We start from the raw sequence: 24,474 nt of genomic DNA on the forward strand, positions 1-24,474 counted from the left end.
TGAAGGGGTATTCCTAAACACAAACCCTGCTTCCCCCGTCAGGGTCGCAACAAGTCACCTTTGGTACAATTCAGGAGTTGCGGGTCCGAACAGATCGGCATTCTCAGAGAACCACTCTGCCAAGGTTGTTTGGGACTCTAACCCGCCTTGGACTTATGCCAATGGCTCTCCGCACATCCTTACTACCTCCAGAGTGCCGCCACTGCTCGCGTTCCCGGCCTGAATCGAGCTACTAGGCTTCGCGGTCGGAACGACTTATCCGGCCAGCTAAGTGTTAGGCTGCGTTCAACATGACATGAGGACGTACAGCGTATCGGTCCTTAAACGACTCAGACGGAGTCACTATGTTCAAACCTACACAAGACCCCGCCCGGTCTTAATTCATTATTTACATGGTTCTTTTCCACGATAGCAAATATAGCCAACCGTGATCCACCTCATCCTAAAGCTCGCAGGTGACAGGAAATCACCTGACTTCTACCGCACTAAGCATGGCTAAGCATTTAACCCGTCCTGGACTTAAATGGGATTCAGTGCGATATCTGGACAAGGAAGGATATATATAATGCAGCAATTGGTTCCAACCAATTCCTATACTTAATGCATCATCAACAATAAAAGATACTCAATGTATTTGTGAAAACATAGGAGGCTTAATATGCTCCGGGGCTTGCCTTTCAGGAACGAGGAAGGCTGGTGGTCAGGGCACTCGGGCAATTCCTCCGCGGTGACTGCTTCGTCGGCTTCCTGCACTTCGGGTTCCTCCTCCTGGTTGGCTCCCTCGAACTCCAGCAACGTCACTCCCTCCAGCACACCTATTGCATGAATGCGCAAGATAAATATCATGGATGCACATGTATGAATGTCGGGGATGCTCGGGGAATGCACATGTTCGCTGTAGTTTACATATTCCAACTTAAGCCCTATTCAAATCACTTTACTTACCAAGTTTATACAGCCTAATGTATAATTGCTCATCTTCAGTTAACGACCTAGCACCTGCACCTAAGCATATTCTCAAGTTAGGCTAACCCCTAAACAATCAACGAGAACATTGCAACCACATACACTCAAGCAATTGTATTTCAGCAAAATGAATACTATGTAGCGGTACAGTAAACTAGCTATAACTGGAGATTTATAAATCCAATTGATATGCAACAAGACAATCTGGAAAGCTTATAAAATTGTCTACAAAACATTTTCAGACCTCAAAGCATGATTCAAACCTTTACCAGGTCGAATTCATCAATCAACAGAAGTCTATCCTCACAAGGCAAAGAATCAGCAAAAACTGCAACCTAACTCTAAACAGCTGGAGTTTCTAAACTACTGGGCCAAATGCCCTCAAATTTTGACAGGAGCTAGCTACCTAATTTATCTACAACTCTTGTATTCAACTCATTCACAGAAAACCAAAATATCATGGGGAACTTTTCAAAGTCCCCAGATCTGTCCAGAGGGACATGATGCAAACAATTAATTATTAACTTATGATATAAACACTTAATTGGACAAAACTAACTTTACTGATATATCACACATATCACAAGAACACCAGAAAGTAGGGTGTCCATCACCAAAACATTTCTTTTAATGCATTTCTTAATTTATTTAATTAATTAGGGGAAATAGTAAACATATATGAAAGCTACACCATTAAATCTACAAAAATTACAGTAGACCCTACATGGTCCAAGTAGACTACCATAAAAATTTCACACCATTTTAGTAAGTACAACAGCCTACACAAAAATGGTAAGACAGAATGGCTTAAAATGGCATAATTAGGAAACCTTAGTGAAAAGTGTCAAGCAACAGATTTCATATTTTTCCTAGCATCTTTAAGGTACCAAGATACTACCTACCAAGTTTCATGGCCATAGGATTCATAATTAATTTACTAAAATTCACCCAAGTATCCACCAATGATAAAAGGAAAATCTATAACTCAAAAACTACACATGCAATGACTCTCAAATTTTAACCAGAGCTTCTACTAAGCAATACTAGCTTACCCACAAAATTTCACAATTTTTGGATCATAGAAACTCAAGATATGATTTAAACAAGTTTGCATGCATTCAAAAACACATTTCAAGTTCCTATTTAATTCATCCAAAATTTCTACATAAAGTGCTCAAGATATATTTTTCTTAAATACTAGACCTAACAGTGAGTCTAACAAAATTGGAACCATTCAAATTAGATCTACAAAATAGGAGATACAAAAATATCAAATCAGTATTCAAAACTGCATTTTTGAACTAGCCCTATGACTACACAGTCACTGACGTGTGGGACCCGGTCGTCAGCCGACCCCACTGGTCAGCGGCAGCAAAGCAGAGGAGGCGGCTGCGTCGCGCGGAAGACGGCGTAGCTCGCCGACGGTGACCTCACCGGCGACGAGAACGGTACCAACGTGACCGCCTAGACCTATTGCGTCGATTGGCACCCTAACCGCAAACCCTACCGACCTCTAGGTACCACGGCCACGGAGCTCGGTGGCTCGGCCATGGCGCACGGCGGCGCGCAGCTGTGTTCTGGCTTGGCTGGGCCAGCACGGGTGGTGACATCATCACCCGAGCATCAGCGCATGACGGGGAAGACGAGACGCGGGCTAAGGATGGAGGAGTGGTGCGGTGGTGCGCTGGCCGCAGTGAGCGCCATCTCCGGCGAGGGTGCGACGGCGCGGAAACGCCGACAGCGGCCTCACCTGAGGTCGAATGACCGCGCGGAGTTGATGACGAGCAAGAGGGAATCACGGCGGAGCTTCGGTGAAGGTGTAGTGCGCGTTTTCCCGGTGGTGAGGGCGCGGGAGCTTGCCGAAGCTCACGGCGGCAATGGAGGAGCGGTGGTTTGCTTGGCGCAGCGCGCGATGGAGGCAAAGAAAGGCGAACTGGAGTGGGCGAGTGCATCGGGCAGGCGCGGGGTGGCTTCAAGATGCGGCCGGCCGTGCCAGGGCGTCCACGGCGCGTGGCCAGCGTGCTCAGGCGAGCGGCGACGCGCGGCACCCACGCGTCGGGCGATTTCTGAATCGGTGAACACTGTAGATGCCTGAATTTTTCGTTTCAGCGTTCATTGGTGTCGACTGACAGGCGATATTTGGTGGTGATTAACTTCTAAACCGTGATGATCTAGCTCATGTCTTAGTTAACAAGGATGGAGATCTACATGTGGTCTACAACTTTCACAATTGGAGCTCGAGCTGGTTCGGCTTGGTTTGCAGGCTACAGAGCTCTCAACTAGGGTACATGAAACTGAAATTGCACTTCGGACTTAGAAATAATTTCAAGTGTTGAATCCACCTTCAAAGCTGACTTGTGGACCATTTTTGAACATGTTGTGCACATTTTCATGAGATGGCCATAAAATAACTTTTGTTCCACATATAATCCTCTACAACTTTGCTTTAGGTTGCTCAGACATGCAAACATCCTAAGCCACACTTTTTAAACAGTCAAACACAGGAGCTCTAGGGGTCAAATTTGGTCAAACCATGACTTGTAAACCTAATTAGTTAAAGTGACCAACATGAACAATGTTCCAAAAGACATTCTATGTGTAACTAAGTTACTTACAAGCATTTTTAGCCATACCATGCATTGGTCACACAAGAGTCAAGCAAGATATATACTGAAACAATGAAAAACACAAGAAATGTTGCAAATGTTTCATAGTCATGTTTCACATGTTTCATGATCTTGTTGCATAGTATTAACTAATCTTGTTTCACTAAGTGAGTGTCACATGTTGCACTTAAGTGTTGCACACTTTACATTTCATAAAAGAACAACACACATGAAATATACAACATGTTGCAATGTTTCGAAATCATGTTTCATGTGATATAAGTTCATGAATGGATGCATGATGCTCATGTTCATGAAATGCAGTGCAAATGTGGAAGCTAAACACCAGGGGTGTTACAGCCTTTCCCCCTTATAAAAATCTCGTCCCGAGATTTGAAAAGCGTACCATTGTTGATAGAATTCCTTATAACCATCCCTCAAATAGTCTTCCCTTTCCCACGTTGCATCGCGTTCACTACCCTGATTGCTCCACATGACTTTATAGAACTTGACTACCCGACTCCGAGTCACTCGCTCACGAGTGTCAATCACTCGAACCGGCTTTTCTTCAAAGGTCAAATCAGATTTTAACTCGATATCCCCTAATGGAACTCTCTCTTCAGGGACGCGAAGACATTTCTTCAATTGGGATACGTGAAAGACATTGAAGATAGCACTCATCTCAGGAGGTAATTGAATCTTGTACGCCACTTTACCACTTTGTCCAATGATTTCAAACGGACCAACATATCTCGGCGCAAGCTTTCGCTTCACACCAAAGCGTTGGACACTCTTCATAGGTGAGACTTTCAGATAAACGAAGTCTCTAACTTCGAACTCGATAGGTTTCCTACGTCGATCAGCATAACTCTTCTGCCTAGCTTGAGCTACGGCCATGTGGGTTTGGATAGTACAGACTTGTTCTTCAGCTTCTTGAACGAAATCAATTCCATAATATCTCCTTTCACCGGCTTCTACCCAGTTCAACGGGGTTCTACACTTCCGGCCATATAAAGCTTCAAACGGTGCCATCTTTATGCTCTCTTGATAACTATTATTGTACGAGAATTCAGCTAGGGGCAACCATTTTTCCCATGAGCCCTTAGCCGAGATGACACAAGCTCTCAACATATCTTCTAAGATTTGATTCACCCGTTCAGTTTGCCCATTGGTTTGCGGATGATAGGCAGAACTTCTTACGAGCTTAGTCCCTAATAATCCGTGTAAGTGCTCCCAAAAGCGAGCAGTGAACTGTGGTCCTCTATCCGAGACAATAGTACGAGGGATCCCATGAAGTCGGACTATCTGGTTGAAGTACAACTCCGCGTAGTCGGTTGGATGAAAGTCTATGCGGACAGGAATAAAGTGTGCCGACTTGGTCAGTCGGTCCACAATTACCCAAATTGAGTTAAAATTCCTCTGAGTGGTAGGGAGTCCAACTATAAAATCCATACTTATCTCTTCCCATTTCCATCCTGGAATAGAGAGTGGCTGAAGTAATCCAGCTTTCATGTGTACAGCCTTAACCCGACAACAAGTGTCACACCTAGCCACATAAGCGGCTATCTCTTTCTTCATTTTGGTCCACCAATATCACGGTTTTAAATCATGATACATTTTACTACTACCAGGATGAATAGATAGTTTAGAGGAATGAGCTTCGGATATGATTTGGTTTCTGAGCTCTCTATCCTTCGGAACTACCAACCTATCCTTGAACCATAACACGCCTTCCTCATCGACTCGAAAATGTTTGGTTTCTTGCTCTTTCATCTTGCGCTTGATGTGAAACACACCTGCATCTGTCTTCTGTAGCTCGATAATTCGACTCTGTAGAGTACAACTGACAGTGATGTTGTGCAGGACTGCAGGATGAAGGAGCTTTGACAAATGGACATCACTCTCAATCAACGAGTGGCAATGAGACTTTCTGCTTAAGGCATCCGCGACGACGTTTGCCTTGCCAGGGTGATAGTGCACTTGAAGGTTATAATCCTTGATCAACTCGAGCCATCTTCTCTGACGCATATTTAACTCTGGTTGAGTGAAGATGTACTTGAGGCTTTTGTGATCAGTGTAGATGTTGCACACATTGCCAAGTAGATAATGTCTCCAGGCCTTCAACGCATGAACAACAGCAGCGAGTTCCAAGTCATGCGTTGGATAGTTCACTTCATGCTTCCGAAGTTGGCGAGAGGTATAAGCGATGACTCTACCCTCTTGCATAAGAACACCTCCTAACCCAATACCTGATGCATCACAGAACACATCGAAAGGTTTCTCGATATCCGGTTGCGCCAAAACCGGAGCCGATGTTAGAAGAGTTCGCAGGGTATGGAAAGCCGCGTCACACTCAGGAGTCCAGACAAACTTCATGTCTTTTTGCAGCAACCGAGTCATAGGCTTGGCTATTTTAGAGAAATCCGGGATGAAGCGACGATAATAGCCAGCTAACCCCAGAAAACTCCGAACCTCGTGCACCGAGATGGGAGCCTTCCAGTTCAATACTTCTTGCACCTTGGTGGGATCAACCATAATTCCACCATCGGACAACACGTGTCCAAGAAAAGGTACCTCACGAAGCCAAAATTCACATTTGTTGAACTTTGCATACAGCTGGTGTTCTCGCAATCTAGTAAGAACCACCCGCAAATGTTCAACATGATCTTCTTCATTCTCAGAATAGACCAGGATATCATCTATGAATACCACCACAAATTTGTCCAACTCAGGCATAAACACTGAATTCATCAGATACGAAAAATGTGCGGGGGCATTGGTCAATCCAAAAGACATAACAAGGTATTCATACAGACCATATCTTGTAGAGAATGCAGTTTTTGGGACATCCTCAGGCCGAATTTTGATTTGATGATACCCAGATCTCAAATCAATCTTAGAAAAGACTTTTGCTTTAGATAACTGATCAAACAAGATATCTATGCGTGGCAGAGGGTACTTATTCTTAATTGTAACTGCATTCAAGGGTCTATAATCTACACACATGCATAGAGACTGATCCTTCTTCTTCACAAAGATGGCTGGGCACCCCCACAGAGATGAACTAGGGCGGATAAGGCCTTTCTGTAGCAGTTCATTCAACTGGGTCTTGAGTTCAGCTAGTTCATTGGGAGGCATTCTATATGGCCTTCTAGATATGGGAGTTGTACCAGAAAGCAACTCTATTTTGAATTCTACTTCTCAATCCGGGGGCAATCCAGGCAAATCATCGGGAAAAACATCCGGAAAGTCACACACGACAGGGATATCTGCCAGAGACTTTGCTTGCACCGCATTGGTCGTGCAAGAAAGATTGATGTCCTTGGGTAACTGTACTAGAAAACCCTCCTGATTACCAGGATCTCTGAGCATGACTACTCTAGTCGACGTATCAATAAGCACTCCATGACGGCTCATCCAGTTCATTCCCAATATCACATCGATACCTAGCCCTGGTAAAACTACCAAATCAACCTGATAACTTCGCCCCTCTAGCTCAAATTGTACGTCCCCAACTACCAGCTTGGTTGGGATAATACCACTGGCAGCCCTAATACAATAACCCTCACCCTCAACAGTATATGTTTTCTGCATAAACTTGGATGCAAATGATGGACTAATGAAGGAATGCGAAGCACCTGAATCAAATAGTACAACTGCGGGGTGTTGGTCAATCAAAAACTTACCGGCAGTCACTACCTCACCTGAAGGGATCTCAGTGATATTAGTGTGGTTCACTTGTCCTTGACGACCACCCTGGTAATTATTCTTCTTAGGGTAAGGGCATTCCCTTGCCCAGTGGCCTATCTTGTTGCAATTCTAGCACGGCATGTTGCTTGGTGGAGCTCTGGAACTGCCCTGACTGGTAGTGCCCTTGGGAAGAGCAACTGTAAATGCCTTGCGAAACCCAGTCTTGGCGGGATTCTTCTTCTGCGGGGGGCGAAACTTGGCGGCTGATGCTGGAGGACGGAATGGAGCCTTTTGTGTGACGGGAGCCTTAGATTGTGAGGCACCCACCTCGTAGGCCCTCTTACGACTTTTTGAAGCAGCGTACACAGCATTGTTGTTCTCTTGCGATAAAGCATCGCTCACAAACTCATTAAAATGAGCGCACTTGCAATTTCCCATGGTCTTCATCAGTTTGGGGCTAAGTCCCCGCTTGAAGCTTGTAATCTTCTTAGCATCTGTGTCCACAAACTCGGTAGCATACCTTGCAAGGTTGTTGAAAGCTTGCAAGTATTCGTTCAGGCTCTTGTTTCCCTGAGTCAGCTTCATGAACTCTGTATGTTTGATCGCCATAAGACCAGGAGGAATGTAATTTCCCCTGAAAGCAGACTTGAACTGATCCCATGTGATTTGGGCATTAGCAGGCATAGTGGACCGATGATGACTCCACCAAATGCCAGCAGGCCCATGAAGTTGGTGCGATGCGTACTCAGTTTTTAGCACCTCAGTCAAGCGGAGCAGACGGAACTTCTGCTCGAGAGTATTCAACCACTCATCCGCTTGTAGAGGCTCCTCAGCCTCCTTGAAGATTGGGGGTTTCGTGTCAAGAAAATCCTTGAAATCACTGTACTGATTTGGATCCGGTCCTTGGCGTGGACCACGGCCATCACGATTCACAATCATACGGAGGGCCTCGGCCATAGTGCGCTGTCCTTCCGCAAGCATTGCTATTAGTTCCGTTGGTGTGGGTGGTGGTGGCGGAAGATCATCATCATCACTCGCACCGGTGGAACGAGTACGAGGCATCTGCACAATGCGCAACCAGTAATTATTGATGATGTCAGCACATTGGAGAAGAACAATATAATCGTGCCAAACTGAATTTACTGATGAGAATGAAAGCTTCATACAATAAACAGAGGCAATAATTCATTCCCCAATCACCACATCATCAAGTAGATTACTAGCGCCATACGCAGTGCATTCTAACATGACAAGTTTTAAACTTCCATTACGATACGTATCCCGAAGGGAGCGAATTGAGGTACTTCACAAGTATGACTGCAAACGCTTAACTAGTGAGACTTGCTAACGAACTACTCGTCGAAGTGATTACTGTCCACATTGGAGACACCTTGGACTTCTTCTGGGTATTCCTCTCCTTCAAACTTCTTGCCGAGAGGTTTCACTTTAAACTTGGGATAAGCAATTATAAGGGAGGGAGTAATGCAATATGAATGTCATGAGTGAATATGATGCATGCTCGTTCCGTACGTCCTCACAAACCTAAGAAAATTTAAGCTTTAGCGGAATAGACGGTGGCATACATACGTTCTCTCAATTAGCGATAACTAGTCGATCTACACGGTGCGTTGTTAGCGTACCTACAGAAAAACTTCATTGCAGCCCAACCCAACAAGATATAATGCTAATTACACAAACAGTATTAAGATACTTTCCATATATACATCCCCCGATATATATACTTCGGCATCCAAACTACCCGACAAATGTACCCACAATTAAGTACTTTCATATATATATGTATGCAACATGTAAATACTCCAGTAACCACAACTAGCTCTCCCCTAGACCGACGGTTGGACGGTCATGCTCTCTCAACTCACACTTACCTTAGCGTAGAGGCAATTGATCCATACATTACCATTCAACGAATGGCACCCATGCAATATCACGCCGCATGGACGACGAAATAGAAACAATCAATTCCCCCAGTTAGTAATTATATATAAGCCACCTAGAAGTCCTTAAGTGGGCTATAAGGGATGTGATCACCAGTATACCGTAAAAATTTTGATTTTTGAACACTTATATATAACTATAAGTTTTGAAAACCATTTTAACAACAAAAGCTTTTTGTTTTAAATAGCCGTAAGACATGTTTAATGTTGAATCTAGCTCTGATACCAGCTGTCACGGAACCGACCAATTTATAAGAGCACAAGTACAAAAACAATCGCCGAAACGATCAAATTCTCGAACTTGAGCCCATATAAACCCGGTAGTCAACCGAAATCTCGAAGGATTTCAAACCAACTTGCATACAACCAAGATCACAGTAATCCAACATAACATATCGTACGTTACAACATTCCACAGATGTTCTCAAATAGATTACATCATCATAGAGTCATTGTTATTACAAAACAAGTCTTGTAAACATGCGGAAGCAAATAGTTTAACTCACACAACGAGTTCAAATACACATACTGGTTTGCTGATCACAGACCGCAAAAGCATTTAGATAAGAGAAAGGAGATCATGCCCATGATCTAGTCCTCATCACCCGCCGGGTGGAGACAATACTTGCAGAATCCCTGATATAGGAGGTCATCTGCAATAAGAGGGAATAAACCCTGAGTACAGGAATGTACTCAGCTAGACTTACCCGTCGAAAACCAAACAAATGACACCAAGGATTATGCATAGCTTAATGTAGTGGAGCTGGCTGACATTCTCTTTTTGCAGAAAAGCATAAGTAATATTAATCAACTCTTAACCTGAACTAGCAGTAACTTTTTAGCCATTAACCTGTCATCTATATTAGCACCTGTACTAAGCAATCATTTTATTAGGGTGCAAGCATTAATAACCATATCAGGTATTCATTGTGGCAACCTTATCATCATCCATTTAACCATATCGTTAAATTAATTGAATCTACGTTACCGCTGCTCAGTCAAGTTCTCACTATCCGGGAGAGACGGCGATTCGAATCGATTCCTATCCAGCTGGAGGGGTATTCCTAAACACAAACCCTGCTTCCCCCGTCAGGGTCGCAACAAGTCACCTTTGGTACAATTCAGGAGTCGCGGGTCCGAACAGATCGGCATTCTCAGAGAACCACTCTGCCAAGGTTGTTCGGGACTCTAACCCACCTTGGACTTATGCCAATGGCTCTCCGCACATCCTTACTACCTCCAGAGTGCCGCCACTGCTCGCGTTCCCGGCCTGAATCGAGCTACTAGGCTTCGCGGTCGGAACGACTTATCCGGCTAGCTAAGTGTTAGGCTGCGTTCAACATGACATGAGGACGTACAGCGTATCGGTCCTTAAACGACTCAGACGGAGTCACTATGTTCAAACCTACACAAGACCCCGCCTGGTCTTAATTCATTATTTACATGGTTCTTTTCCACGATAGCAAATATAGCCAACCGTGATCCACCTCATCCTAAAGCTCGCAGGTGACAGGAAATCACCTGACTTCTATCGCACTAAGCATGGCTAAGCATTTAACCCGTCCTGGACTTAAATGGGATTCAGTGCGATATCTGGACAAGGAAGGATATATATAATGCAGCAATTGGTTCCAACCAATTCCTATACTTAATGCATCATCAACAATAAAAGATACTCAATGTATTTGTGAAAACATAGGAGGCTTAATATGCTCCGGGGCTTGCCTTTCAGGAACGAGGAAGGCTAGTGGTCAGGGCACTCGGGCAATTCCTCCGCGGCGACTGCTTCGTCGGCTTCCTGCACTTCGGGTTCCTCCTCCTGGTTGGCTCCCTCGAACTCCAGCAACGTCACTCCCTCCGGCACACCTATTGCATGAATGCGCAAGATAAATATCATGGATGCACATGTATGAATGTCGGGGATGCTCGGGGAATGCACATGTTCGCTGTAGTTTGCATATTCCAACTTAAGCCCTATTCAAATCACTTTACTTACCAAGTTTATACAGCCTAATGTATAATTGCTCATCTTCAGTTAACGACCTAGCACCTGCACCTAAGCATATTCTCAAGTTAGGCTAACCCCTAAACAATCAACGAGAACATTGCAACCACATACACTCAAGCAATTGTATTTCAGCAAAATGAATACTATGTAGCGGTACAGTAAACTAGCTATAACTGGAGATTTATAAATCCAATTGATATGCAACAAGACAATCTGGAAAGCTTATAAAATTGTCTACAAAACATTTTCAGACCTCAAAGCATGATTCAAAACTTTACCAGGTCGAATTCATCAATCAACAGAAGTCTATCCTCACAAGGCAGAGAATCAGCAAAAACTGCAACCTAACTCTAAACGGCTGGAGTTTCTAAACTACTGGGCCAAATGCCCTCAAATTTTGACAGGAGCTAGCTACCTAATTTATCTACAACTCTTGTATTCAACTCATTCACAGAAAACCAAAATATCATGGGGAACTTTTCAAAGTCCCCAGATCTGTCCAGAGGGACATGATGCAAACAATTAATTATTAACTTATGATATAAACACTTAATTGGACAAAACTAACTTTACTGATATATCACACATATCACAAGAACACCAGAAAGTAGGGTGTCCATCACCAAAACATTTCTTTTAATGCATTTCTTAATTTATTTAATTAATTAGGGGAAATAGTAAACATATATGAAAGCTACACCATTAAATCTACAAAAATTACAGTAGACCCTACATGGTCCAAGTAGACTACCATAAAAATTTCACACCATTTTAGTAAGTACAACAGCCTACACAAAAATGGTAAGACAGAATGGCTTAAAATGGCATAATTAGGAAACCTTAGTGAAACGTGTCAAGCAACAGATTTCATATTTTTCCTAGCATCTTTAAGGTACCAAGATACTACCTACCAAGTTTCATGGCCATAGGATTCATAATTAATTTACTAAAATTCACCCAAGTATCCACCAATGATAAAAGGAAAATCTATAACTCAAAAACTACACATGCAATGACTCTCAAATTTTAACCAGAGCTTCTACTAAGCAATACTAGCTTACCCACAAAATTTCACAATTTTTGGATCACAGAAACTCAAGATATGATTTAAACAAGTTTGCATGCATTCAAAAACACATTTCAAGTTCCTATTTAATTCATCCAAAATTTCTACATAAAGTGCTCAAGATATATTTTTCTTAAATACTAGACCTAACAGTGAGTCTAACAAAATTGGAACCATTCAAATTGGATCTACAAAACAGGAGATACAAAAATATCAAATCAGTATTCAAAACTGCATTTTTGAACTAGCCCTATGACTACACAGTCACTGACGTGTGGGACCCGGTCGTCAGCCGACCCCACTGGTCAGCGGCAGCAAAGCAGAGGAGGCGGCTGCGTCGCGCAGAAGACGGCGTAGCTCGCCGACGGTGACCTCACCGGCGACGAGAACGGTACCAACGTGACCGCCTAGACCTATTGCGTCGATTGGCACCCTAACCGCAAACCCTACCGACCTCTAGGTACCCCGGCCACGGAGCTCGGCGGCTCGGCCATGGCGCACGGCGGCGCGCGGCTGTGTTGCGGCTTGGCTGGGCCAGCGCGGGTGGTGACATCATCACCCGAGCATCAGCGCATGACGGGGAAGACGAGACGCGGGCTAAGGATGGAGGAGTGGTGCGGTGGTGCGCTGGCCGCGGTGAGCGCCATCTCCGACGAGGGTGCGACGGCGCGGAAACGCCGACAGCGGCCTCACCTGAGGTCGAATGACCGCGCGGAGTTGATGACGAGCAAGAGGGAATCACGGCGGAGCTTTGGTGAAGGTGTAGTGCGCGTTTTCCCGGTGGTGAGGGCGCGGGAGCTTGCCGAAGCTCACGGCGGCAATGGAGGAGCGGTGGTTTGCTTGGCGCAGCGCGCGATGGAGGCAAAGAAAGGCGAACTGGAGTGGGCGAGTGCATCGGGCAGGCGCGGGGTGGCTTCAAGATGCGGCCGGCCGTGCCAGGGCGTCCACGGCGCGTGGCCAGCGTGCTCAGGCGAGCGGCGACGCGCGGCACCCACGCGTCGGGCGATTTCTGAATCGGTGAACACTGTAGATGCCTGAATTTTTCGTTTCAGCGTTCATTGGTGTCGACTGACAGGCGATATTTGGTGGTGATTAACTTCTAAACCGTGATGATCTAGCTCATGTCTTAGTTAACAAGGATGGAGATCTACATGTGGTCTACAACTTTCACAATTGGAGCTCGAGCTGGTTCGGCTTGGTTTGCAGGCTACAGAGCTCTCAACTAGGGTACATGAAACTGAAATTGCACTTCGGACTTAGAAATAATTTCAAGTGTTGAATCCACCTTCAAAGCTGACTTGTGGACCATTTTTGAACATGTTGTGCACATTTTCATGAGATGGCCATAAAATAACTTTTGTTCCACATATAATCCTCTACAACTTTGCTTTAGGTTGCTCAGACATGCAAACATCCTAAGCCACACTTTTTAAACAGTCAAACACAGGAGCTCTAGGGGTCAAATTTGGTCAAACCATGACTTGTAAACCTAATTAGTTAAAGTGACCAACATGAACAATGTTCCAAAAGACATTCTATGTGTAACTAAGTTACTTACAAGCATTTTTAGCCATACCATGCATTGGTCACACAAGAGTCAAGCAAGATATATACTGAAACAATGAAAAACACAAGAAATGTTGCAAATGTTTCATAGTCATGTTTCACATGTTTCATGATCTTGTTGCATAGTATTAACTAATCTTGTTTCACTAAGTGAGTGTCACATGTTGCACTTAAGTGTTGCACACTTTACATTTCATAAAAGAACAACACACATGAAATATACAACATGTTGCAATGTTTCGAAATCATGTTTCATGTGATATAAGTTCATGAATGGATGCATGATGCTCATGTTCATAAAATGCAGTGCAAATGTGGAAGCTAAACACCAGGGGTGTTACAGCTGTGATGACCACAGCATGGTGGAGCTGAGAAGGAGCACCCATCACCATAGGACCCGGTGGAGCTAAGGAAGAAGCCCCCTCGCTGTAGGCCCTTGCGGATCTAAGGAGGGACCACCAAGATGGGGAAAAGGGAGCTCGATTTGGCGTTCAGGAGCTGGGGTGGCCGGCACTAGGGAAGAAGCTGGGGTGGCCGGCGCTGGGGAAGAAGGTGGGTGGCTGGCGGATCTGGGGATGGAGCTGGGCCGTTCGGAGCGAAGGAGCTGGGCGGTCGACGCTGGGGAAGGAGCTGGGGAGGTCGGTGCTGGGGAAGAAGCTGGGGTGGGTGGCGGATCTGCGGATGGAGCTAGGAAAGAGCTAGGTGGCCGGCGCTGGGGATGGAACTAGGGCGCCGCGGAGCTAGGGAAGGAGCTGGGGCGTCGGCGAGCTGGGGACGGAGCTGGGGAAGGAGCTGGGCGGCCGTCGCTGGGGAAGGAGCTGGGGTTGCCGACGTCGCTGGGGATGGAGCGGGTCAGGAGGCGTCGGGAGAGGGAGAGAGCCCAATTCCACCCAATACAGGGGGTGAGGCTCTGTATTGGGAGAGCCCAGTTCTAGTTATGATTCAATACCAAGGTATTGGAATTGTAATTCCAAATATCAATACCTAGGATATCCAAACATCAGAATTTAGGAAACTTGATTTTAATTCCCAATTCTAGGCTCCAATATCTACATCCAAACAGGTATTATGTATATGTTTATCATACATAGAGATGTCATCGTATATGTCCGAGCCCCTTAATCAAAATGGTTGCTTCCGCCTCTAGCCACCGTGGCACTGCCCGGACGACCCTAGCAGCGCCGCCGCTCACCACGGGCAGCTCGCGGCGCAGGGCACAGGCACGGCGCCGGTAGCGGCGGCGCTGCTCGCGCCCACGGCAGCAGCCATGGGGGAAGTGGGCGGCGGAGATCCAGGACCCGCAGAAGGCGGCGCGGGTGTGGCTCGGCACCTTCGCCACCCCCGAGGACGCCACGCGCGCCTACGACGTCGCCACGCTACGCTTCCGCGGCGGCCGCGCCAAGCTCAACTTCCCCGCCGCCGCCGCCGCCGCCGCCGCACGCCATGCCAGGGATGCCGAGGCGGCGTCCGCCGCCGTCAGGGCCGGCCCGCCCGCCGCACTGCTCGAGTCGCAGTCGCAGGCAACGACGATGTGGGCGATTACCTCGACTACTCGAGGATCCTGTGAACCGCCGAGCCCAGCGGCATCATGGATGGGCTCTTCGGTGGCCACGGCAACGGACGCTTCCTCGGATCGTGGAGCATTGGCACGTCGCCGCCGTCCTCGGGCTCCGGCGCCTGGCTTGCCGGTGCCTCCTCCGCTCCTCTGCTCCATCAGATAGACCTTTGGGGACTAGTTGACCATTTCTGTTTTTTTTCCTACTATATATTATTAGTAATAGTATATAGTATATAAAACAGTAGTCTAGGTGATTTGTACAGCCTCTTTGTTACACTGATCGGCAGTTCATTCATCAGGATTGCAAACCGAGCTATCATAGGGATTTATTATTGATTTTAATTAGCAGAAGAGAATATTCTTTCATGTAAAATAATATTTTAAATTTGGAATAAATGTTTGTAAATAAATAGATGTATTTGTGAGGACAGCGACACTCGCTATGCACAGCAAGTCTCTTCATCCCTCTAAGGCTATGTTCAGTTGTAGGGAGTCTAATCCCCAAGATGATTTAATCCCTATAGGGAATGAGTGAACCCCTACAAACTACTCAGTCCCAGTGGGGTTTAGTTCCCTTCCATTATCACAAATCCACTCCCTCCATTTTTGTTCAGTTCAACCTATCGTGGCCACCTGCCGTTCTCCATCTCCGTGTGAGTCAGAGCCGCCGTCGTGCGAGAATGAACGTGGAAAATTCCCACACCAACGTAGATGTGGGTTTCTTCCCGGACAGGGTGAGGGGTAAAGACAGGAGTAGACTGGGTTACAAACCGCTATGGGCTTAACCAAACGCATAAAGCAAGATGGGCTGGGATTACTACCAGGCTGGGTGATCCCATGGGTCGGGCCCCATTCCCGGCCGGGAAGGGACCAAACCAACATAGCCTAAAGAATAAACACAGCCACGTGATATAATTGTCCGTATTGCATATTGCAGTGCTTCCTATATTTCTCTATGAATCTTATGAAGATTATTGTATTATAAAATGGCCCTCAACGGACCATAGTCACCCTAATTCATTGGTTAGTACTAATAGTTTTTTTTTCCGTCTACGTGTGTGCACCAAAGGTTGAAAAGATCCAATACGTTGGAAGCTACCTTCGAGTCCTATTAGCTTTACGTATACTCAGTTTTTCCAGTATCAATATGGAAGCTATCCATGCCATCCTTGCTAAATGCCACATCACCTTTTTTGCTCACTAGCTTCCATTCTCAACGTGCAAGCTATATATGTCATGCACTCATCCCTAACCAAACGTCACAACGTGCAAGATTGGTGACTTCTTAAAATGAGAGATAAAAACTTATTTTGGGACAGGAGAGTACCTTATATAATTTTTTCATGGAGGCATGTTTAGAAAAAGTATATAAAAAAAAGAGCCAAGCATACATGTCGTACGCAGCTATAAATTAATGGCAATGGCAACCTTTATAAATAAATAAAGGATAATACTTGGGGTTTTGAGTAGCTAAAGCGCACATGACACACGCGGGTCGCCGATGGGCATGACACGTGCTGCCTTTTGCGACGGAAACCACGTCTTTTTTTCCGATTCGACGGAAACCACGTCGAGGTGCTAAAAACTAAAATCCAGTTGAAAACCAACCCCTGTCCACGTCTGTGGTTGGGCCAAGATGTGGGCCGACGTGATGGGCCGGTTGCTCGCTTTGCACTGCACCAGACATTTCGTCCCGCTGCTATCCGAAGAGAGAAAGGGGCGCCCGGTTTTGGTCCGACGTCCGACCTGTGATGATAGGACAAAAACAGCGTGCGGCGCGCCATAAAACGCGAGCCCACGGCGCGGTGAGAGGCCCATAAGAACACACGACACATACAGCACACGCTGCACGCATCGGAGATCATGGCGAGGAAGCTATCTAGTTGGGTGACGCACTGCACAGCATGGGGCGGCGGCTCAATCGGGCGGCGTCGCTCCTCGCCGTCGTCGTCCTAACCCTTTTCGCCCCGCCGTGTGCCGCCGCGCAGGTCAAGACGACCGACACGCGCTGGAGCTTCCACCTCCCTTTACCCAGCGGCGTCAACGGCGCCGAGAGCATCGTCTTCGACGGCAAGGGAGAGGGGCCCTACGCCGGCGTCTAGGACGGCCGCGTCCTTAAGTGGGGCGGCAGCGCCGTCGGCTGGACCACGTTCGCGCACATCGCGAACTACAGGAAGATACCCATGTGCACGGCGGGCGTGGTGCCGTCGGTACGTGGAGACCGAGAGCATGTGCGGCCGGCCGGCCGCCCCTGGTCCTCCAGTTCCACTTCAAGACCGGCTACCTCTACATCGCCGACGCCTACTTGGGGCTCATGAGGGTCGGGCCGGGCGGCGGCGAGGCCGAGGTGCTGGCGACCGGCGCGGACGGCGTCCCGTTCAACTTCGTCAACGGCCTCGACGTCAACCAGGCCACCGGCGACATGTACTTCACTGACTCGAGCAGCACGTACCCGAGGAGGTTTAACACGGAGATCATGATGAACGCGGAAGCAACGTGGCGTCTGCTCAAGTACGACGCGCAGACGAAGAGCGTCACCGTGCTCATGGCCGGCCTGCCGTACCCGAACGGCGTGGCGGTCAGCCGCGACGGCGCGCAGGTCGTGGTCGCGCACACCGTGCCGTGCCAGGCGTTCAGGTACTTCCTCCGTGGTGCCAAGACGGGACAGTACGAGCTGCTGACAGACCTGCCGGGGTACCTGGACAACGTGAGGCGGGACGGCAAGGGTGGCTACTGGGTGGCGCTGAACCAGAGAAGCAGCGGCTGGACACGACTCCGGCGACGGCTCCCGCGAAGCACCTGGTCGGGGTCCGCCTGGATGCCCACGGGGTGGAGGTCGAGGAGATTACGGCGGCCGAGGGTGTCACACTGAGCGACGTGGCGGAGAGGAGGGGGAAGCTGTGGCTGGGCTCCGTGGAACTCGAGTACGTCGGCGTCGTTGCTTGATCTGCTGCGTGCCATACTGCCAACGTTTAGCTACGGTAATGTTAGGATTAGGAAGTGGATAAGCAAGTACTAGCTGTTAGTTTCATGTCGTCCCGTGACAAAATAGTATACCAACACCGGTGGATTTAAACAGATCCTTATGTATTCTTTTCATTGTGTTTATTATATTTTTAATATAGACCGTTTGACATGTACAGTACTATTCTTTTAATTGTATTTATTTATTTAGTATAGGTTAGACTCTTATTTTCTCTTTTTCTGTTTAATCTCAAAATTTCTATACTCTGGAACTATTTTTTACCACTTGTATTAATATATAGATGAGCTTCCACGGTGACGCAAAAAGTGTGAAGTTTTTTTTTTTGTAAAAAAAAAAGTGTGAAAGGTGAAAAAAAAACTTGCACTACTTAATAATCACAACATCAGCTAATACCTAACTTCTCCATTCGGCAAATTGCCCCCCCCCCCCCCCCCCCCCAAGTCGAAAAAGCAACTCCGCAATGGCGTGCGTGCGCCTTCCCTATCTCTCCCCAAGTCGCTTATGCAAAAACTAACAATGGTGTCAACTATTGTAATTCATATTATCATATATAAGACACAAACTTATTCCATATTCCATTTATAAGACACTAACAATGGTTGCGCCATGAATCAGTTTTGTTGGTGGCGGCGTGACGGCCTCGAAGGACAGAACCTTTTGAGGCACCACCATTTCAAGGACCTCAACCACCGCCATGTACTTGCTGTCGCCGCCGGCACCGAAGCGGTTGGTGGGAGGTGTCGATAATGAGCTCGCACTTGCTACGGGAAAAGTCGATGTACTGGAACCTGGCGCTCTCCACCTTGTGGAAGTGGAGCACGGTGTGCTGCTGCTGCTCCACCGCCCACCAGCCAAGATTCTCGACCATAGGTCCTGATATGGGTATCCATTTGCTGGGGCACGTCCCATGTGTTTTGTTGAGAGGATATGGTGGGCTGGGCTAGGGCGATCCCAGGACTATATATGGCCATGCAGCCCGAGCCCGTCGGCCCGGCCAAAGGCCCGTTTTTTGGCCCGGTCCAAGCCTGGCCCGGCCCGGCGGCGAACGGGCCCGGGCTGGCATGGCCCGGAGGAGTAGGACGTGCCTGGGCCTTACCTCAGGCACGTGGGCCGGCACGGCACGGCCCGCTCCTCAACCGGAGTCCCGCTGGCGGCTCGGCCTACCCCCTCCCCGCCCCCCGCATATATAAGCGGGGAACATCGGCTGAGCCGCTCGCCCACTCCCCGCCCACCCAGTCACCCCTCGCCCGCTCCGCAGTCCGCTCCCAACCCTAACCCTAATCCCCACTCACTCGCCGCGGCATAATCTCTGCTCTCTCTCTCTCTCTCTCCCGCATCGGCCGCATCCACGATCTGGCGAATCTGAGCTCTCTCACTCGTGATCTCGTCCGTCGTCCTTGACTTCGGTGACCTCGATCCACCTGTCTGACCCTGTCTCGACTCTCCTCCCTTCTCTCTCTCTCCTCTCGACCTCTCGGTCTCGGTGAACTAAGTGAGTTCGTGACCGTGTTCCCGTCCGTCCGTCCTCCGCCATTCGTCATCGTTTCTAATCGGTGTCTCTCCTCTTGGTGGCCCTCGTCATCTCCGGCACCGGGCTCTGGTTGCGTAGGTAGTCCACAAATCCTAACCCTAACCCTAACCCTAGATCTATCTTCCTATGTCTCTGAGACCGAGTGACTGACCCTAGATCTGGATCTCTTTCTCTCTGACTCTCTATTTTTCTCCTCCGCCCAGGTCGGTTGCCGATGCCTCGTCCTCTTCCTGTGGCATAGACCGGGCACAACCATCACATCATACAGGTAAGAAAAAGCAGGCATGGGGAAGAATCTTTGGCCGTGGATCAGGTGTTGTTGGTCCTTCCCCTCTCCCTGCCACTTCATATTCATCTACTTCTGCTGTTTGTGAGCTCTCAGCTTACTTAGACAGTGATAATGTCACTTCTTATGAGGATGATTTTGACCTACTTCTGTGGTGGCATGACCACAAGCTAACATTTCCAATCCTGTCTATAATGGCTAGAGATATCATATCAGTTCTTGTATCTACTGTCTCTTTGGAGTCTTATTTTAGTTTGACAGGTAGGATAATTGAGGAACGGCGGCGGCGCTTGTCACCAAAGACTGTAAAGATGCTGACCTGCATAAAGGACTGAGAGTTAGGAGAAAAAAGGGAACAGCATGCTGTTGACAACCAAGAGCTGGAAGACTCATTCTAGAACTTGTACCTTGATGAAGATGAAGCTGCTGGTGGTGCTCCTGGTACTTAGTGAGGTTGAGACTTGACTCTTGAGAGCGTGAGTGTGATCTATGACTGTGAAAGAGTGAGTGACTATGAAAGACTTGTCTATCATTTGAACAATGGTTTGTGAGACTTGATTAAGAGCTAACTGCACTCTTTTTTCCTTTTTAGGGTTTCTCACAAGGGTGAGTTTTACCTAGAAAGGTTCTTAATGAGGCAGCATTGCACTAAATAGCTCATTTTGGTTATTTCTGTTATATGTTGGCTTTGGAGTTTGGAGTTTGATATCTCTGTTGGACTATGAATGTATTGGACATTTGGACTTTGATTCTGTATCTGTATGATTCTGTGAATAAAATGAAAGTATGAAACTATGAATGTATTGGACATTTCAACATTGATTCTGTTTGATTCTGTGAATGCAAGGGTAACGGGCCATGGGCTGGCATGGCCCATAATTCTACTCATGCTTAGTGGGCCAACACGGCATGAAAAATGGCCCATAGTGTCGTGCTTGGGCCAAAGGCTAGGCCTATGGCCCTAAGAGGCACGGCACGGGAGGCCCGACGTGGCGAGCTAGACTGGCCCATTGGCCATCTATACCTAGGACCAGCAGTGTTTGGTTGAAGGCATGGAGGACAGAGTCATCCTCCCAAGGGCTTATTCCCATAGGATTCGGGGTAACCCTATCCTCAGAAATCGAAGGGCAGAGTCATCCCACTTCGACTATGTTTATTCCCTATTCGCGCTTGTCTTCTTCTTCACAGAGCTCTGGCACTTTGACGGCGCATGCGAGGCGGCCAGAGATGGCGTGAGCTCCTGTGTATCCTCTGCAGCGCCCGTGCGAACCTAGCACACAGATCCTCCAGGCGGAGGCAGCCACGATGGGCAGTTATGGTGGCGGCCAAGGACGTCATGGTAGGGTTGGCCGGGCACGGGGATGGTGCGGAGCTCTGGTGCGAGCTCCTGCTATCGACGGCGTCGCCTTTCCCGTCGAGCTTGCGGTGGCAGCGACTCCTCTCCTCTCACGTCGAGCTCCCGCGCGCTAGGTGATGGCGGCGCGATTTGGGGATGCAGCGGCGAGCTCCCACGGGCTAGGCTTGGGGCGTGGCGGCGAGCTCCCCCGCTGACTATCGCACGGCTACGGCGGTGCGCACGAGGCGAGGAGACGGTGGCCTCAGCGTGCGTAGCATGGTTAGCGGCGGGATGTTGCTGGTCCCCGTACGGGAGATGGGAGGATTTTATATATATAAATTAAGAGATTGGCAGGTGGGTCCCATTAAAGAGTAGTAAACGGTGTCAAATCTATCCTCCATCACATTCCTATTTATCCCCTCAACCAAATAGAAAACAGAGACCATCCCATCCCTTTAACCAAACAACAAACAGGGACCGTCCCATTCCTAAAAACTAGGTTGGGTTCATCCCAACCCACTATGATCCCGAACCAAACGCTACCGTCATCTGCGAAGCGACGCCACCAGCAACGGTGGCGAGGAGGAGGAGCCCGTTGTAGGTCCCCATGAGCAACAAATGTAAATAGGCTGTGACTAAGATCAGGGAATGGGAAATGGGATGGGATCGAGTTCAAATAGATAATAGGTAGGAGTAGTAGTGTGATTATTCGAGTAACTGTAACACCTCTGGTGTTACGAGCTTGTTTAGCGCCAAGATTTAGGCCTAAGAAAATCACCGAAACGAGTTTCTCCGATTTTTTATTTAAAAACACACTCGAAATGATACACAAATATTATGTGACTCACTTCTCTGTGAGAGAGAGAGAGAGAGTCAAATAACATTAGTGAGTTAGTTTACTTAAATGCATATATGTGTTAATGAAAAATCCTAACACGAAGAGTAGAATAAGTAGTTCTAAGCATTGCCACGAAAGCAATTTTTATAAACAAAAATTAAATATAATTTGTATGTAGTACTTCAATAAAGTTTAGAGTGTAAGTGTAGTAGATAGAAATGCAACATTAATATTTGGAGAATAAATACTATTAGTTAGTAATTTGGGAAGTTCAAAAATCAAACTTGGGATTTAAGAAGGGTCATTTCGTTGCCGGCAAACACTTGAACTTGTGTTTAAAAGTATCATTCTTTGGCGAACTATATTGGACAAACTAATTAGGAAGTGCTTAGATATTTTGGTTCTAAGAGTTAGTATGTAGTATGGGCTAGGTCATGGTACAATTGTTAGTTGAATCCGGCAAGGTTTAGACCTTTTAAAAATTCAATCAAAAGTGTTAGGGGAGGTTAGTACTAATCGAACATTGAATTCTTGTAAGTCTGAAATGATAATAGACAATGCTACTTTGTCATTTAAATTTTAACAAAAATGCCTAAACAATAGTTTCATGTTTCGGTATCGTTGGTTGCATCAAAGTGAGTGTTCGGGCTTGGTATAAGTGGTTGTGGTGTTGGGTAGTACGTTGCTCTCGCAAAAATTGCCTGAACTACGTTGGAACACGCTATGAACCATGTCGTTGGCTCTCTATTCATGAACCAGCATTTCAGCGACGAGCTTACCTTGACACTCGTTTATCTTTCCCCCAGCTACTCTGTGATCATAACGATTGTTTCGTTAGGAACCGGGTGGTGTTGGCTTTAAACTAGCATAAATGGTTGAACCTTAGATGAGATAATTAGCTATTTTTGTTTAGCTTTAAAATGCGTGCACGACATAGTTTGCTGCCACTCGGCCTGAGCCGTGGTCACCGTGCACGTGGGTGCTGCTGGCGTCGGGCTCGTGTCTTGACCGGGCTACGGCCACTGGCCAGCTTGCGTTGGTTGGCGCCGCACGGCCTTGCCCTGGGCGATGGCCGGCCCTAGCTGGCCATGGCCTGGTCCCGTTGCTACATGCGCGCTGCGCTTGCATGATCGGCCACTGAGCCTTGCCAAGGTTGCGGCTGCATCGCTTGGTCGATGTGGCGCTCACCCCACCCCTCGTTCTACCTACCGTGCCACTCTATGCCTTGGAGCCCTACTGCCGTGTCGCAACGGTGGCCCGACCGCAGAAGCGATGGGACGCTTCCCTGCCTTGCCTTGCCCTGCTAGACGCCATGGTGAGCTCGGCTCGGGTTTGGTCACTCTGAGTTAAGAGCATCGCGCCAAGTCTCCTGTTCGTCCGTCGCGTGGACTTTCTTGTGTCGCAGCCAGTGACCAGGGTTGGCCATCTTAAGCCTTTCGCCCACATGCGTGTGCTTCTCCATGGCAGGGCACGGCCACAGCTCGCCTTTTCTACCCTCCAATTCACTTAGCTCTAGTCCTCCACAAACCAATTCTTTGCGCTAGTAGAGGGCACCGGAAGCCCACTTGGTGCTCCATCTCTTCCACCCTCAGCCATGGGCTATCAATGGTCAATTGGGCATTTTGCTCGTCGGGGGCCCTGGTCGCCGCCGTGACCTGGAACTGGGGAGAGAGGTAGGATTGGAGCGATAGAAGTTTGATTGCTTGAGACCTTAAACTCGCATTGACCCCCTCCACTTGGCGCTCATGTTGCTTTGCCCAGGAGGCCCACCATTGGTGTGGTGACGCGCTGGTGCCACGCTCGGCACGCCACCATGAAGTGCGAGCGCGCGTGGTCGGGTCGCCTCATCGCTCCTCCGTCTCAACCGCCATCATAGCACGAACCCTGGTGAGCTCCTGATGCTTCTCCACCACTTTCACTCTCCCGTGAGCACGTAGGTTTGGGGGAACGGCCACGCTGCCGCCGCAAATGGCCGCTCACCGCTGTAGCCCATAGTACTGTGTCCCTGAGCCCCTAACCGCAACCTAGTCGTGCGCGTTTAGCTGTGGATTGAGGTCGGCCCCTTACTCCTGTCTTAGC

The 24,474-nt window shown here is 47.8% G+C and overlaps 2 pseudogenes; both read left to right on the forward strand.

Annotated features, from left to right (window-relative positions):
- The first annotated feature begins 14,578 nt into the window (after nt 1–14,578).
- On the forward strand, nt 14,579–15,740 carry LOC136491851 (ethylene-responsive transcription factor ERF039-like; annotated as a pseudogene).
- A 1,545-nt stretch (nt 15,741–17,285) lies between these two features.
- Nucleotides 17,286–18,560, forward strand: LOC136494778 (protein STRICTOSIDINE SYNTHASE-LIKE 10-like; annotated as a pseudogene).
- The last annotated feature ends 5,914 nt before the right edge of the window (nt 18,561–24,474 follow it).

Source organism: Miscanthus floridulus, chromosome 11 (genome assembly GCF_019320115.1).
Source record: "Miscanthus floridulus cultivar M001 chromosome 11, ASM1932011v1, whole genome shotgun sequence".
NCBI lineage: Eukaryota > Viridiplantae > Streptophyta > Magnoliopsida > Poales > Poaceae > Miscanthus > Miscanthus floridulus.